Here is a 6,098-nt window from a genome sequence, read left to right as displayed (position 1 = left end):
TCCCTTCCCTAAACTCTATATTCCCAGACCCTCCAAGTGTCCCTATTTTCCAGGGACGTCCCTGATTTAGAGAAGCCATCCCAGTTTCTGGTTGGATCTGGGAATGTCCCACTTTTCCTTAGGACATCCCTATTTTCATTGGAGAAATGTTGGAGGGGATTGAGTTATTCAACTCCCAAGCCATCTGAAGGCAATCCTGTATAGGGAATGTGTCCCCCCCCCAAAAAAAATTGTCATGTTTTTATATATGTTGGAAACTGCCCAGAGTGGCTGGGGCAACCCAATCCGTTGTGTGGGGTATAAATAGTAAAATTATCATTGTGGAATGGGATGCCCCTATTTTAATTGGAGAAATCTTGGAGGGCATGCCTGCATTCTTGCTCTAAGGATATGCTTGGCAGCTCATTATCCCCTGATTACCTCTAGCTTTCTGGACCACCTGGAAAGATTTTTCTTTCAAAAAGAAAATTAAATTAGATGGTGGTGATAAGGGCTTTTGAATACCTTGTGTGCCCTTTTTGCCGGCCTAGTTGCTTATCTCCACTGATAAATGTACCTTGAATCCAAGCATGCCTCAAAGCATGGGTGTTTTACTTCTTCGTTAGAGATGCTTTAATAAATAAAATAGATCTTTATGGATGTCATTCCCATATTTTGTGCTTCTGACATTACCCACAGTAAAAGAGGAGGGTGGAAACCAACAAAGCTCTATTTTACAAGCAGGAAGCAGAGGGCTGTAAGAGTTATTTCTAAGGTTCATTGATCCACTGGGAGCCTGAGGGTGTTTTATGCTTTGTTTGTATATGTATTATTCAGAGAGCTAGCAACGCTGGCTCTTAAATCAACAACACTCCATTTTTACTGTGGGAGAAATCCCACTGTGCTGGGAAATGTGCTCTCTATATAAAGAAGGGGTGATGAAGCCCAGGCCTGGAGGCCAAATGCCTCCCTCTCTCTAGACGTTGGCACTCTCCCCCTTCTTTGCCCCCCCCAAGTGTTTTTGCCCAGCTGGAATGTGTCCTAGAACTTTGATAATGCCTCTTGCTTTCCTCGATGGGGGATAGAAGGGTTGTATGACTTTAAAATATACATTTGTTGCTCTGTCTACCTTTGGCTCTGGCCCTGCCCAGCACTGGCATGTGACCCCCTGTAAGATTGCCTAGAAGGGAATGCAGCCCTCAGGCTGATAAACAGGGCCGGCTCTAGGGGAAGGCTGGGTGGCACGGGGCGCCAGGGCGCCGCGCCCGCGCACCAGCTGCGGCAAGAAACGGGGCGGGGGCGCCGGAGCGATCTCCGCACCACGGCGCCAGGGCACCCGACATGCTGATAAAGGTGACTTGTGAGGGGCGCTTCCCAGCCAAGGAATACACATGGCAGAGAGTTAGCTCTTTATTGTCAATGGGAATACTTGCAGTTGCTTTGACACCTCTCAATTCCTACGCACACCAATCTGGCATCTAGGCAGGTAATCCCAGGTCTATGGAGCAGTTTCAGCAGAGTCAGCACCCTAGAGGTGGCGATTCTTGTACAGTGGTACCTCGGTTTAATTACAGGTACACAATTGGTTCTGGAAGTCTGTACTTAACCTGAAGCGTACTTAACCTGAAGCGAACTTTCCCATTGAAAGTAATGGAAAGTGGATTAATCTGTTCCAGACGGGTCCATGGAGAACTCAACCTGAAAGTACTCAAACCGAAGCGTACTTAAACCGAGGTCTGACTGTATTCTGCTGACCTGGGCTACCTGTTTCTCCTAACTGCCTTCTTCCAATGCACCACAGAAAGCATGTTTAGGTAGGGCTGTCATACACCTGGGATTTCCCAGACATTACCAGGATTTCAAAGGTGGAAGTGACATCCATTGTTATTATTATTATTATTATTTAGTTGGTTTTACGTTTAACATTTGCATTCACATGTAGATAATAATCATATACAAATAGGATTCTCTGAATCCCTAGACTTCCCTCCATTTCCCCTCCATGGGTTCCATAGTTATTCTTTTCCAACTGCATCATATAAACTCAATTCATTCCATAGTTCTTGTTACATTGCAAGTGTTTTTAAAATCCTGCCAATGCTTTTCATTGTTTGCAGTGTTCTTTTAAGTAACTTATAAACTTTTCCCGTTCTTTATTAAATTTATTATCTTCTTGGTTTCTGATCTTCCTGGTTATTTTCGCCATTTCAGCATAGTCCATCATCTCTGTTATCCATTCTTCTCTGGTAATCCTGGGAGAATTTCCAGAAGGCGGCGGTTTGTCCTGGACCTTCGGGAAGTAAACTGAGAAATCAGGGTGTGGGTTTTTTTTTTTTTTTGGCGTTTTTGTAAAGAAAAGCTCAGCAATATGGATGGTTTTCTGGTTTTTACTTTTTGAAATAGGTTTAGGAAAGACCCCCTAACCAAGTGGGCAGACAGAGGGACAATCATCCCTGGCAGGCTGTACATTCCAGCAGGCAATGTGTATACAGCTGCATTGATCTACTCCAGGCACATCCAACTCTATAGAGATGCAATCTACTCCCAGTATGATAAAACTGGCAGTGATCTACCCACTGGAACATAGCGCTGGGGGCGGGGCATGTAACGATCGCTCAGGAGCAACCAGATAATCTCTTTTCTCACTCCCACGATCATAGAATCATAGAGTTGGAAGAGACCACGAGGGCCATCCAGTCCAACTCCCTGCCAAGCAGGAAACACCATCAAAGCATTCTTGACATATACCTGTCAAGCCGCTGCTTAAAGACCTCCAAAGACGGAGACTCCACCACACTCCTTGGCAGCAAATTCCACTGCCAAACAGCTCTTACTGTCAGGAAGTTCTTCCTAATGTTTAGGTGGAATCTTCTTTCTTGTAGTTTGAATCCATTGCTCTGTGTCCGCTTCTCTGGAGCAGCAGAAAACAACCTTTCTCCCTCCTCTATATGACATCCTTGTATATATTTGAACATGGCTATCATATCACCCCTTAACCTTCTCTTCTCCAGGCTCAACATACCCAGCTCCCTAAGCCGTTCCTCGATCTGGAGAACCCTGGCGATCTACCTGGCGATCGCAGTCGACTGGTTCAACATTGCTGGTCTACTTGGTGTGACACATGGTGTTAGTTGCATTAGTTTGAGTGGACAGTGGACAGAAGCCAGGCAGAGTGGTGACGAGCAGTGAGAGGGCTGAGCTGTTTCTGCCTGGCACCTCCAAACTGGCATTTTACTCTCTGAGATCCAATGGAGTGTGCTGTCCCATCACTGGACTCCAGATGTGGTCCTGCTACACACATGTTGTCGGATTCCTTTCCCCGCTGCATGTCAAACAAGATGAACTGCCTGCTGTTGGTTCTCTGACTGGCTGACCAAATGCGACCTAAACTAAACTATTCATTCTGCAGGGGATGCAGCAAAATTATGACTCACACCACGGAGTTACTCAATCACGGGACAGGAACAGTGTAATTACACAGCTAGTAGAATCTTTGATCTGCCATTGCTGAACAGATGTCTGAGCCCACACAGTCAGCTCTAGGCTTGGAGCCATACTAGGACGTTGACGCAGCTTGGGCCCTTTCAGTCTGACTGCGAGTGCTCTGTTTATGGAGATATATATAAATATTAGTGTTCCTAAAAAATAAATGCTGACTCTCCACCATTTCTGTGCAAAGGGGCTTCAAAAGCCACTGTTGCTAAGGTTCCTCATCTAATTTGCAGAAATGGTGGAATTATCTCCCCATCCCTTTAATACCACCTCCAATCTCTAAGGAAAGTGAGATCTGGATAACTCTGTTTTCATCTCTTACAGTGGGTAACTGCAAAAATAATTGTGTCACCATCTCTTAACCAAGCTAAACCAAAAGTATGTTCTGGGCATGTGAAGCAACCACAATATTCATTTTGTATCTGTATCTAGCAATGTGAAGGAGCCTGATCTGTTTCAGATCTGCTCTGTGTTGTTCTGGTTTGATGTTTGGGTCCAAATCTGACCTGTTAAGTCCAAAGCTCTGTTTAGCCCCCATTGACTAGAACGGGAAATCTAAAAGCGGCTATGACTTCTTTTCACACAAGTGGATGTAATTTGTAGGCCAAATAGCCCCTCCAGAATGGATCAAGTCTACCAAAGTTCAAACAGATCCATCCAGGGGTTTCCATGCAGGGAACATTTAAGGTGGTTTGTTGTTTGTTTGTTGTCTGAAAGAAAGAAAGTATTTAACTGTTTTGTTTTATTCCAGAATTGCAGGCACAGTTCCCACTTCTGAAGTTCTCATACAAGGTCAGACTACCATTTTCAGGTGGGAAAACAAAAAAATCACATTCCCTCCTCTAATTTGATTGGGGCAATCCATTTGAGAAATGGGGGCATGAGGACAGTTAAGCAATCTGTCAAAGTTCGGACAAATAGGTCCAGGGGCTATCATGCTAGGTGATTTTATCTTGTTATAACAACATGGAAAAGTCACTGGTTTTTCTCCCCACCTCCTAGAAGTATCCCCCTTGAAGAAAAAAGAGAGGGCACTATGATTTCTGATGGTTTGTTAGGAAAAGGGATTATTTTCTTAGAACCCAATGGTCTAACTCTACTGCTTATGCCCTGTTCTTGCATGTTTACTTCAACATTCCTCCTCCAAATCACTGACAGCGAAGTGCACTGGGAAAATAATTCACTGATTAAAAGATAATCAAAATGTCCATCAAAATGAAATATCCCCCATCTCCCCTCTCCTATATATTCCCTCTTCTCTCAAGTGCTAGACATTTACCATTCAACTTGATTTCATTTTTCAGGAAAAGAGGAAAGGAAAGGAAAGTCATGCACATAACTTTTGGGGGATGGAGGAACCGAGGCAACAGAACTACTTCCTTGGGGATTCCCTAATTCACCTGTTAATAGCCTGATCTAACTCAGGAGTATGAAATCATGACTTGAATCACCCTGATTTGCCTCATTACTCGAGGTGCACACAGAGCCAATGCAGAGCCAATCCAGAACCCTATTATTCCCTGCTGAAAAGCTAATGAATTCATCAATGGGAATTTTATTGAATGGGTATTTTCTCCACCGTGGATCCCAAACATTCACCAGTTTTCAAGTGGGGGGGGGGAATTAAGGCTGCAATTCTATGCACACTTACAACCCATAAAATACAACAGGACAATCCTGAATAGACATACTTAAAAATGCCCTGCAAGGCTGTTTGCACAAACAACTCTGAGGCCTTTTGACCCTGGATGTATGTGTATCAAAGCAACGGCTACACTTTGTATGCACATTCACATAAACCTAAAGGGAGTAACAAGAGGGAACATCAAAGAACCAATGATTCATTCACTTGGAGTAAAATGAAGGTACTCTAAAAGTTAGGATCAAATTAACTGATCTCGATATATAAGTCTATGGACATTAATTTTCCCTATACAGTAGAGATATTACAGGGTTTATACTTATTCCACGTGCCAGTGAGTGGGAGAGAAAATGTGTGCCCTGGTGTTTGGGGCTTTGTGGCTACCATAGCATTTGAAAACAAAAGGGCATGTTGGTTGCCAGAGAAATGTCCTTGGTTCTTTATATAAATTAATGGCAGCTGGGGTGGACAGACTGGTGCATCTGTCCATTTCGGTTTCTCCCACTTTCTCACTTATTCAATTTTAAGGGCAGTTTGGTGCATCCTTTCAGAAAATGTGAACCCGGTAGGCTTGCATTAACATAAGAAACAAACTGAAGCAGGCCTAGCCTGGGGATGGGACTCCAAGATGTTAGCACCCTACAGAGAGGTAATATGTGAATTAGGTTGGGGAGTGGGGACAATAAAATAGAGCAAGATTCCCTTCTCTCCTATGCCCTCCCCCATTTGGTCACTGATTGTCAGGCAAAGAAAATGAAGTGTGTCTGGGGGTTGAGGTCAACTTGCAAGGGGAGTTTTTGGAGACAGCAGGCTGGCAGGACTGAGATGAGGTGTTTTGAGTCCTCAGACTGGCTCTGCAAAAAAAGAAGAAGTAAGGTGTCTCATTTTTCTTTCCAGGAGAACTCGGTTAATTTCCAAATTAATCTAAGCAGAGCTTTGGGGAAATCACTTATCTCCATGAAAGTCTGTGGAAAACTCTGCATTC

This window comes from Zootoca vivipara, chromosome 10 (assembly GCF_963506605.1).
Source record: "Zootoca vivipara chromosome 10, rZooViv1.1, whole genome shotgun sequence".
In the NCBI taxonomy this organism is placed as follows: Eukaryota; Metazoa; Chordata; class Lepidosauria; order Squamata; family Lacertidae; genus Zootoca; species Zootoca vivipara.
The sequence above is the reverse complement of the archived record's forward strand: the minus strand, read 5'-3'. Positions refer to the sequence as shown.